Consider the following 12,332-nt stretch of genomic DNA (forward strand, 5'->3'; position numbering starts at 1 on the left):
TTGAATTTCTGCAGACACTGGACACTTTTGGATTGTGTGAGGCCCACTGAATATCTGAGCGCTATGTCACAGGCTCGATGGCACAGCTGTGACCAAAGTGACTAGAGGATAAGTGAGATTTTGAATTTCTGCAGACACTTGTGGACACTGGACACTTTTGGATTGTGTGAGGCCCACTGAATATCTGAGCGCTATGTCACAGGCTCGATGGCACAGCTGTGACCAAAGTGACTAGAGGATAAGTGAGATTTTGAATTTCTGCAGACACTGGACACTTGGATTGTGTGAGGCCCACTGAATATCTGAGCGCTATGTCACAGGCTCGATGGCACAGCTGTGACCAAAGTGACTAGAGGATAAGTGAGATTTTGAATTTCTGCAGACACTGGACACTTTTGGATTGTGTGAGGCCCACTGAATATCTGAACGCTATGTCACAGGCTCGATGGCACAGCTGTGACCAAAGTGACTAGAGGATAAGTGAGATTTTGAATTTCTGCAGACACTGGACACTTTTGGATTGTGTGAGGCCCACTGAATATCTGAGCGCTATGTCACAGGCTCGATGGCACAGCTGTGACCAAAGTGACTAGAGGATAAGTGAGATTTTGAATTTCTGCAGACACTTGTGGACACTGGACACTTTTGGATTGTGTGAGGCCCACTGAATATCTGAGCGCTATGTCACAGGCTCGATGGCACAGCTGTGACCAAAGTGACTAGAGGATAAGTGAGATTTTGAATTTCTGCAGACACTTGTGGACACTGGACACTTTTGGATTGTGTGAGGCCCACTGAATATCTGAGCGCTATGTCACAGGCAGAAATTGGCTAGTGTATCACAAACTACAAGGTGTATGTAGAATTGGGCAGAATAGGAATCTCCCTAGAGTGCAGGTCTGTAAGAACGGAACATGTCCTCGACTTATTCTCACAGAGTGACACACAGATAGCTTCACTGTGGCTGTGATAACAGCCGTTACACGGTACTGTGTGAGGAGCGTACACCGCTGTATGGTGTGAAAAAATGCAAGCTCAGTACCTCAGCAGGACAAAAAAAAAAAATTGGGATTGCTTTTAAAAAAGCAGTTTGCAGAGCAGTGGGTAAACAGCAATGCAGCTGTCAGGAAGCCTTAGAAGGCAGCCCAACAACCAAGACCACTGATACACCACAATATAGCCTCCCCTTGCACTGCACACACAGTGACTGGTGTGTTGTACAGGCACAATCGCTAGCAGCAGAAGCAGTTTTTTTTTCTTCTTCCCTGCCTAACGCTCTCCCTACAGAATCAGCAGCAACCTCTCCCTATGCTAAGATCGGCAGAAGTAAGATGGCGGTCGGCGTGCACGCCCTTTTATACCCCCTGTGACGCCCACCAAAGCAAGCCAATCACTTGCATGCCCTTCTCAAAGATGGTGGTGACCCGTGCCTATGTCATCACGTTGCCCACAGTGTCCGTGGATCCTGATTGGCTGAAAAAGAGCGCAAAACAAACTTTTCAAACGCGACTTTGGCGCGTAAGTCGCCGACCTCATCCTAGGGTCGGGTTTCGTTTCATGAAACCCGACTTTGCCAAAAGTCGGCAACTTTTGAAATTGACCGACCCGTTTCTCTCAACTCTAGTCCTCACATTCTCAAAAATTCCCAAATGGACAGCGCTTCCATGAGATCTTGGTGCCGATTATAGATTCTTACTTAACTCTTGTGAAATGAGATTTATTTTTTGCTAATAATTTTTTATATATTTCTATATGTGAGTGTGATCAGATGTAATTATTAATGTAGTGGCGTGCTCTGACTTTTTCAGACAAAGAGGGAAAGGCCCCAGCTGAGCTTGGACGCTCTCCGCTCCTCGGAGCAATGAAGAGAACAGGTTATTTATTGTTATTTTTGGCCGAGGGGCTTCCAGACCGGCACACACTGATTGCTGGAGAACGCGGCGCTGGAGGCTGCGGACGATCCTGCCTTTGTAGCACGGGGTGCCTGACAGGCCCTGGGATTCACAGAGAGGAGAGAAAATGTATAACATCTCCTGCCGCAGACTGGAAAAAGAAGCAAATGCAGAACGAAAGTCAATTTTATATAAAAATATTAGATTTATATTCTCACGTCATACAGGTAAGTTTTCTATTAAAGGTTTACAGCAAGATACCAGTAAGTAACGCCACCGGGGATGGAAGATGAGACTGCGCTGTAGGGAACGTAACGCTACAACTGCGCCATGGAGGGGAGAATCGGACAGAACAAAAGTGGGGGAAACCGGTCATCACCAAAGTTATCGGCTTAACACAAAGTGCTTCATGGGGTAAAAACATCCAAAAGTTCAAACTAATAAATCTGATCTTACGAGACCTTAAAAATATGTCCCCAAACCAACAAAATCAATAAAAATGTGACAGATCCCATCATCCCTGTGATGGTTCCCCTACCCGTCTAGTATAGAGTGGGCACAACTAGTGCAATTGTATAGATTTATGTTCCCCACTGTGCACTTGTAAAAGGGGTGGTCCACGACTATTTGGCTGTCACACAACTTAAGGGTTTTCTACCTTTGGAGACAATGTTCTTTTATTTGCATGTATTTGTTGCTAAAAATCACTTTGGCAATTGGGTTTTCATAAAACGTTTGCACCGTATGCCTACTCTAGTGTTTGTGTTGCGCTGCCTACGTCTAACTGCAGAATGACTTAATTGAAATACCATCAGTGAGCTCATTATGGTGATCTGAAAAGAGAGTTTATAGCTCTTCTGTCTGTCTTTTTGTACTTCCTCTCAGGTATTTTATGACCACTGACCACGACAAAGTTGAATTTGTAGGGAAATTAAAACCCAAACGATGCAATATTTGCAATGAAACCCCAATAGAAATAAATATTTTTAGCCCCAAATGCATTTAAATTGGTTATCCAGGACTATATTAACTTTTTACTGTGGACCAAAGAACTAACAGTCAGGTAGCTTCTAACTACCTACCTGTTGTGCCTGGCACCGATCTCTGCCGGCACATAGCGGTCACAGATCACAGCTGCTGACGATTCTGTGGCTTCTCTTCTGCTCTGTTCGGTTGATTGGGCATGACTGCTGAAGTCATGCTGATTGACAGTCGGCTCCCCGCTGCCTAAAGGGGGTTTTACACATAGCGATATCGCTAGCAATATCGCTATAACGTCGCCGATTTCGCTATGTGTGATACTTACCTCCGACCGGCTCCCCCGCTGTCTGTCGCTGATCGTGTGAGATCGGCCGGCTCCATTTCTCGTCGGGCGCTTCCTGCTGGGCTTCCTGTGGCGCCGACGAGCGACGTGTGGAGGCGGGCGGGAAGACGTCAGGATAGCCGCATCTGAAAGGTAAGTATTGTCCGCTGTATCGCTGCTGCATCGCTGTGATATCTGCCTGTGTGGCAGCTCACTAGCGATCATTTAGCGATGCACCAGCGATCCTGACCGGGTCGTCTCGTGGTCGGGATCGCTGGTGCATCGCTAAATGTAAAAGGGCCATTACTGCGGGAAGTTGGCTGTCAATCAGCATGACATTGACAGAGCAGCCCAGTAGATGGAGAGTCGATCTGTTGAGGTGGAGCAGCTGTATCGCTGTCAGGACCACTCTGAGCAGGTACCATGTATATAACAAGCGGCAGTAGTCAACTACTTAACAACTACCCGTCTTATTTTGTTGGCTCACAGTAAAAAAGCTAATTTAGTCCTGGATAACCCAATAAGTAGAAAAAAAAAAGTCTCCCAAACTTGAAAACACCATTAAAAGGGGTTGGAGAGCCCCTGATGTACCTAAACAGTGGAAACCCCCCACAAGTGACCCCATTTTAGAAACTAGACCCCCCCAAGGAACTTATCTAGATATGTGGTGAGAACTTTGAACCCACAAGGGCTTCACAGAAGTTTATAATGTACAGCCGTACAATTAAAAAATCATATTTTTTCCACAAAAATGATCTTTTCACCCCCAATTTTTATTTTTCCAAGGGTAACAGGACCCTAAAAGTTATTGTTCAATTTGTCCTGAGTACGCTGAGACCCCACATGTGGGGGTAAACCACTATTTGGGTGCATGGCAGAGCTCGGAAGGGAAGCAGCGCCATTTGACTTTTTTGGCTGGAATTGAGATCGGACACATGTCGCGATTGGAAAACCCCTGATGTACCAAAACACTGGAAACCCCACACAAATGACACCATTTTGGAAACTAGACCCCCCAAGGAACTTATCTAGATATGTGGTGAGAACTTTTATAACGCCCGGGCGTGAAAATAAAAAAATAATATTTTTTCCACAAACATGATCTTTTAGTCACCAATTTTTTTATTTTCCCAAGGGTACCAGGAGAAATTGGACCCCAAAGGTTGTTGTCCAATTTGTCCTGAGTACGCTGATACCTCATATGTGGGCGAAAACTACTGTATGGGCACACGTCGGGGCTCGGAAGGGAAGTAGTGACGTTTTAGATTGCAGACTTTGATGGAATGGTCTGCGGGTGTCATGTTGCTTTTGGAGAGCCTCTGATGTACCTAAACAGTGGAAACCCCCCACAAGTGACCCCATTTTGGAAACTAGACCCCCTAAGGAACTTATCTAGATGTGTGCTGAGCACTTTGAACCCCCCAGTGCTTCACAGAACTTTATAACGCCCGGGTGTGAAAATAAAAAAATCATATTTTTTCCACAAACATTATCATTTAGTCCCCATTTTTTTATTTTTCCAAGGATAACAGGAGAAATTGGACCCCAAAAGTTGTTGTCCAATTTGTCATGAGTACGCCGACACCTCGTATATGGGAGAAAACTACTGTATGGGCACACGTCGGGGCTCGGAAGGGAAGTAGTGACGTTTTGGAATGCAGACTTTGATGGATTGGTCTGCGGGTGTCATGTGCGTTTGGAGAGCCCCTGATGAACCTAAACTATTGAAACAGTGGAAACCCCCCACAAGTGACCCCATTTTGGAAACTAGACCCCCCACAGAACTTATCTAGATGTGTGGTGAGCACTTTGAACCCCCAAGTGCTTCACAGAAGTTTATAACGCCCGTGCGTGAAAATAAAAAAAATCTTTTTTTCCACAAAAATGATATTTTTGCCCCCCAATTTTTTATTTTCCTAAGGGTAATAGGAGAAATTGGACCCCAAAAGTTGTTTTGCAATTTGTCCTGAGTAGGCTGATACCCCATATGTGGGGGTAAAACACTGTTTGGGCGCATGGCAGAGCTTGGAAGGGAAGGAGCACCATTTGACTTTTTCAACGCAGAATTGGCTGGAATTGAGATCAGATGCCATGTTGCATTTGGAGAGCACCTGATGTGCCCAAACAGTGGAAACCCCCAATTCTAACTCCAACCCTAACCCCAACACACCCCTAACCCTAACCTCAGCCCTAACCCTAGCCCTAACCATAGCCCTAATGGGAAAATGGAAATAAATACATTTTTTAATTTTATTATTTTTCCCTAACTAAGGGGGTGATAACGGGGGGTTTGATTTACTATTTATGGCGGGTTTTTATTTTTGGCAGCTGTCACACGCTAAAAGACGCTTTTTATTGTAAAAATAGTTTTTGCATCACCACATATTGAGAGCTATAATTTTTTTCATATTTTGACCCACCGAGTCATGTGAGGTCTTATTTTTTGCGGGACGAGTTGACGTTTTTATTGGTATCATTTTTGGGCACGTGACATTTTTTGATCGCTTTTTATTCCGATTTTTGGGACGCAGAATGAACAAAAACCAGCGTTTCATGAATTTCTTTTGGGGGGTGCGTTTACACCGTTCCGCCTGCGGTAACATTGATAAGGCGGTTTTATTCTTCGGGTCAGTACAGTTACAGCGATACCTCATTTAGGTCGTTTTTTATGTTTTGGCGCTTTTATGCAATGAAAACAATTTTATATAAAAAATAATTATTTTTGCATCGCTTTATTCTGCGAGCTATAACTTTTTTATTTTTTTACTGATGATGCTGTGTAGCAGCTCGTTTTTTGCGGGACAAGATGACGTTTTCAGCGGTACCATGGATATTTATATGCATCTTTGTGATCGCGCGTTATTGCACTTTTTGTTTGGCGGTATGATAATAAATCATTATTTTTTGCTTAGTTTTTTATTTTTATTTCTTAAGGGGTTCGCTAAAGGGGTTAACTAGTGGGACAGTTTTATAGGGCGGGTCGTTACGGACACAGCGATACCAAATATGTGTACTTTTATTGTTTTTTTTTATTTCCAAAAAATGAATTTATTAGGGAATATTTTTTTTTTTTTAATTTATTTAGCGATTTTTTAAAAATTATTTTTTATTTATTTTTTTTATTACATTGTCCCAGGGGGGACATAACTGTCATGTGACAGATCGCTGATCTCTCACATCACAGATCACTGTGACAGATCAGCGATCTGTCACAGGCACTGCACAGGCTTTCCTCATGCCTGCGCTTTACAGGCACTGAGGAAGCCAGCTCCCTGCAGGCCCCCGAAGGTCCCCGTTGCCATCTTATCAATTGCATATTGCGCTGCTGTGGGGGGCTCAGGGAAGCACGGATGGAGCCCCCTCCCTGCCGATGCTTCCCTTTAACCCCCGGTACACCGCGATCGTGTTTGATCGCGGTGTGCAAGGGGTTAACGTGTCGGGGGCGGACCGTGACCGCCTCTGACACATTGTGCCGGGTGTCAGCTGTGATAATCAGCTGACACCCGGCCGCGATCAGCGGCGCTCACTACGTGGGCGCCGCTGATCGCTGTGACGTACTATCCCGTCCCTGGGAATTAAGTCCCAGGGCACATGGACTGGATAGTATGTCACATGACAGCAAGGGGTTAATGTACACTCTGCACCCCATCTTGGCTGAAAAAAAACAAATGTAGAAATTTTTGCAAATTTATTAAAAAAGAAAAACTGAAATATTCCATGGTCATAAGTATTCAGACCCTTTGCTCAGACACTCATATTTACGTCACATGCTGTCCATTTCCATGTGATCCTCCTTGAGATGGTTGTACTCCTTCATTGGAGTCCAGCTATGTTTAATTAAACTGATAGGACTTGAGCGCACACCTTTCTATATAAGACCTCACAGCTCACAGTGCATGTCAGACCAAATGAGAATCATGAGGTCAAAGGAACTGGCCAAGGAGCTCAGAGACAGAATTGTGGCAAGGCACAGAAGTGGACAAGGTTACAAAAGAATTTGTGCAGTACTCAAGGTTCCTAAGAGCACAGTGGCCTCCATAATCCTTAAATGGAAGAAGTTTGGGACCACCAGAAGTCTTCCTAGACATGGCTGTCCAGCCAAACTGAGCAATCGTGGGAGAAGAGCCTTGGTGAGAGATATAAAGAAGAACCCTAAGATCACTGTGGCTGAGCTCCACAGATGCAGTAGAGAGATGGGAGAAAGTTCCACAAAGTCAACTATCACTGCAGTCCTCCACCAGTCGGGCCTTTATAGCAGGGTAGCCCGACGGAAGCCTCTCCTCATTGTCAGACATATGAAAGCCCGCATAGAGTTTGCTAAAAAAACACCTGAAGGACTCCCAGACTATGAGAAATAAGATTCTCTCGCCTGATGAGATGAAGATAGAACTTTTTGGTGATAATTCAACGGTATGTGTGTAGAAAACCAGGCACTGCTCATCACCTGCCCAATACAATCCCAACAGTGAAACATGGTGGTGGCAGCATCATGCTATGGTTTTTTTTTTCAGCTGTAGAGACAGGACGATTGGTTGCAATTGAAGGAAACATGAATGCAGCCAAGTAGGGAGATGTCCTGGATGAAAACCTCTTCCAAAGTTCTCTGGACCTCAGACTTGGCCGAAGGTTCATGTAACAACACTGACGCGCCACCTAGAGTGGATACCAGAGTGTCCTGAGCGAGCTGATCTAATGGAACCACCCCCTATACAGGGAGCGTCAGGGGCAGGCCCAAAGGGGTTAATATCTCGACGGCCAGTACCAAAGGGGCGGCTCTTAAGGGACAAAAGAACAAGAGGCTAAGACTGAAAAGGTGACAGAGGGCACAGGGAACCAGGAGGATTGGCTAGTAGCTAGCAGGAATGCGGGGATGGTAGCGAGGGATGGGGATATAAGGACAGGAACCGTGGGTCCGGGAGGTGAAGCAGGATCCAAGGAACGACTAGAGACGTGGAGCAGACGGGCACTAGAAAACAAAAGAGCAGAGTAGGTGTAAGCACTCGTGGGAAGTGCGCGGGGAGGCAAACCAGGGACCTGACTATAGATCAGCACAAGTGCCAGCACGAGGGCTGGCAACAGAGCAGGCACAAACAATCAGGCGCTTACTTCAAGCAGGAAGCAGCCCGAAATACTCGGTGGAGGCCACCATGACAGGGCGGTGCTTGCGGGTCACGACCCTCCCGCAGCATAAAGCGCTGAAGGAGCGCGCGGCCGCGACCTAAGGCGCATGCACGGGCAGCAGACCCTCCGAAGAGCAGGAAGTGCCGGCGAGACGCGGCGTAGGACCCGAACAGCATTGCGCCGGGGGCTCAGGGGAGCCCAGTTAAGTATCAGAGTGTGTAACAGTTCACCTTCCAACAAGACAATGACCCTAAGCACACAGCTAAAGTAACAAAGGAGTGGCTTCAGAATAACTCTGTGAACATTCCTGACTGGCCCAGCCAGAGCCCTGACCTAAACCCAACTGAGCATCTATGGAGAGACCTGAAAATGGCTGTCCACCAACGTTCACCATCCAACCTGATGGAACTGGAGAGGATCTGCAAGGAAGAATGGCAGAGGAACCCCAAACCCAGGGGTGAAAAACTTGTTGCATCATTCCCAAGAAGACTCCTGGCAGTACTAGCTCAAAAGGTGCTTCTACTCAATACTGAGCAAAGGGGCTGAATACTTATGAGAATGTGATATTTCAGTTTTTCTAATTTTAATGAATTTGCAAAAATTTCTACATTTCTGTTTTTTTCAGTCAAGATGGGGTGCAGAGTGTACATTAATGCGAAAAGAAAATGAACTTTTTTGAATTTACCAAATGGCTGCAATGAAACAAAAAAATGAAAAATGTAAAGGGGTCTGAATACTTTCTGTACACACTATACACACTGTGCTCTGCTGGGATTCGCCAATTTTGGAGCTGACCAGAGGGTATGTATGAGCTATAAATACTCCCGGCCAGAGCCCATCCAGTAGGCGTGGCCTCGCTCCATACACTTGTTTGGAGCGAGGCTGCTCCCACTAGTCAGCCACGCCCACTGGACAATTGCATCACTAGTCAGGGTGCGGTCTCGTTCCCTGCAAGTGTTTTGAGCGAGGCTGCGCCCACTGTCCGTGAGTTTGTACAACTCATACATACCCTCCGTTCAGCTCAGAAACCAGCGAATCCCCGCAGTGCACAGTGCATGCGCTGAGGGGAGTCGAAAGTCTGCAGTCACTTTTGGACACTGGACAACCCCTTTAAGACATCACAAAGAATTATTGCAACATTGTAAGAGAAAAGGAAAATTTGTTTTTGCCAAAATGCTCTTTAATATTAATTCAGTTTCATAAAGTATTTGTCCCATTAGAACAACGTAAGTCCTTGGACATAATAGATGAGGGGGGTTGTTCACTGCTCAGGACCCCTGCAAATGTATAACCTGAAGCCATTGGGCCCCAATGAATAAGTGTTTGTCATTTAAAATACTGGTGTTTTCTAATGTGGCAAAGGAACCAAACACTAATGCACCTGCTACTTCTGCACCCCCATTAGATATTCCCCTAAACCTGTATTAGCCGGAGCTGAGAGCTGCTGCATTGAATGGCACCGTGTAATACCTCATATTACCTGTAGTGGCCACTGTAGGAGAGTTGTACAGTCACTCTTGATCATAGGAGCCGATCACCAGGAATTAAACACTGCAATTCTTGATTTTACCTCTGCAGTTCTAGTTCTAGTTCAACTTTCCTACTTCCAATGTGTCAGTGAATTCCCAGCCAGAAAGTGTTGTCAAGGGGACACAAATAAAAAAACAAAAGTTCAATCCCTTTAATTCTCTTGGCATTACGGCACACGGGATTGTTGCTGTCTGTCAGGATTGTTTTATACAACCTTGTCACTACATTTTGCCCTTCAGCCGTATATTTATTTCTCTTCATCCGGATGTCTCAGAAGTTTCTTTCTCCTATTTGTGTATTTTACACTTCAGATCAGTTGTTGCTCTTTGTAGAGATTTTCTGAATAAATTGCACGTAATCCGGCAGATTAGGAGCATTTCATGCCGGGTCGGGATTGATTTGGTGCATTGGTTCTTGCTGACAGTGTTCTCTGTCTGGCACGTAACAGCAGGAATGTCTATCAGAGACTGCAGAGAAATAGTCCTCAGGGTCTTACACTAAGTAAATGGAACCGGCCCGTGGACCTGAGCTTTGCACATAAAACCCCGGACACATTTCAAAGGACGTTCAGTATTTTTATATTTTTTATTTTTCTTTAATGCTCAGAAATATCCAATTACTCAATTTATGAAGTTTAAACAGGATTTCTTTCTGGAGAACAGGAAATGGTGCACCTGCGGCTTCTAGATCACGTTACATATGTCACGGACTGTTTGTAATTTTTTATGGAGACCGTGCGCACATATCAGGCAAATGAAGGAATTTAAGTTGCAGAAGGTCTGCGGGAGCACCACCCAGATCTCTCGCCTTTTTTTTTTTGGCATATTTGATATTATTTTCTAAATAATAAACAAAATGAATAAACAAAATGTTATTGATGCTTGAGAACCATAAATGGAATTCTGTGATGGGGCGTTGATCCAGGGAACTAGTCAGACTTCCGGATGTGGAGTTGGGAAATCATTTTTCCCTGAGTTTGGATCTATTGGTGTCTGCCCCCATGGGTTTTTGTCTTATGTCAGGCTATAGGTTGAACTCGATGGACTTAAGTCTACCTTTAACCTTAAAAACGTTGAAACTCTTTCCATTGTGTTCTTATAGGTTTGATTGGCCACAAATCGTGTGTGGATGAAACATTACACCGCCTATCTGTCACGCCTCTGCTGCAGCTGCTGCCGCGGTCCCCACCGGCCTCCTCACCGCCGCCTCAGCCGTCCCACTCACTCCCGGCTCCTACTCCGCTGCCGCGCCCGCTTCGGTCCTCACCGCAGCTCCCAGCTCCCCGGCGCACTCACCCAGCACGCGCTCCCGCTCAGTCTCCTGCTCTCCGTCGGGCGCGCGCCCCTGCCTGGCTTCCTGCTCCTCTGACGCGCGCCCACACTATGCTCAGGAGCGATCACGCGCTCCAGTTCCCCTGCAGGCGCGCGCCCTCTTCTTCTCTCTGCTCTGGGGGTGGTCATGACCCGGAAGTCCCAGGCACACTCCCTATATCCGGCCGCCTCTTCCTCCTGGCGGTGCCTGATGATCACTTGTGCCTAGCTAGTGATTCTGGCCCCTCGTCCCTCTGTTCGATCCTCTGCCTGCAGCTTCTGCTCTATATCTTACCCGTGCTCTCCGCTGTTCTCTCTTCTAGGTCCTAGTACTCCGGGGCTCCACTCCGTCCTGTGCAGTCTTCCTGTCCGTGTCCTGTCCTTGCCGTTTTGCCATCACTCCAGTCCTGATCGCCATCTGTGTTCCTGTCTTGAGGAGATCCCCCGCCAGTCTCTCCGAACTCCTGTCGTGACTCCTGTGTCCTCCCCAGGGTACCAGCTGCCGTGGGGATAGTTACCCGCGGGCCTGCCCCTAACACTCCCTGTATAGGGGGTGGTCCACCTGGTCAGCTCGTCCGTGGGAGGTTCGTTGCCACGGTCCAGCGGGTCCTCTCCGGGAGTTCTTCCTAACATATCACAGAATTATCAGGCCATGGATCCCGCTGGTACCCTGACCCCAACCCAAAAGGAACTTTTGTTCCTCCGGGAAAATCAGGCGAGGATAATGTCATTCCTTAAATCCATGGAGTCCCGCCTCTCGTCGTTACAGACTTCTGATCCTGGGAGTGCCTCCCTGATCACCGGTCTCCAGCACAAGCTCGCCCAGCAGCGCGACAACCCAGGCCCACATCTTGAGTTACATGGCCTCAGTGGATAACCGTCTGCTAGCTCTCCAGACCGCCGCTGCTGCTCCAGTTCAGGCGGCGGTACCGCATCCGTCACCCCGTTTGGCCAAACCTCCGCACTATAGCGGAGATCCCAAGCTGTGTCGGGGGTTCCTTAATCAATGCCACCTCCATTTTGAATTGTCGCCCCTGCAGTATCCCTCCGACCGAGCCAGAGTAGCCTTTGTGGCATCCCACTTGGAGGGTGAGGTGCTGGCCTGGGTAAATTCTTTGTGGGAGCGAGACGATCCTTCAGTCTCTCATCTTGTAACCTTCCTCGAGACTTTTCGCA

The sequence above is a fragment of the Dendrobates tinctorius genome, unplaced genomic scaffold (genome assembly GCF_039654945.1).
Source record: "Dendrobates tinctorius isolate UK_male_01 unplaced genomic scaffold, ASM3965494v1 ptg000138l, whole genome shotgun sequence".
Lineage (NCBI taxonomy): Eukaryota > Metazoa > Chordata > Amphibia > Anura > Dendrobatidae > Dendrobates > Dendrobates tinctorius.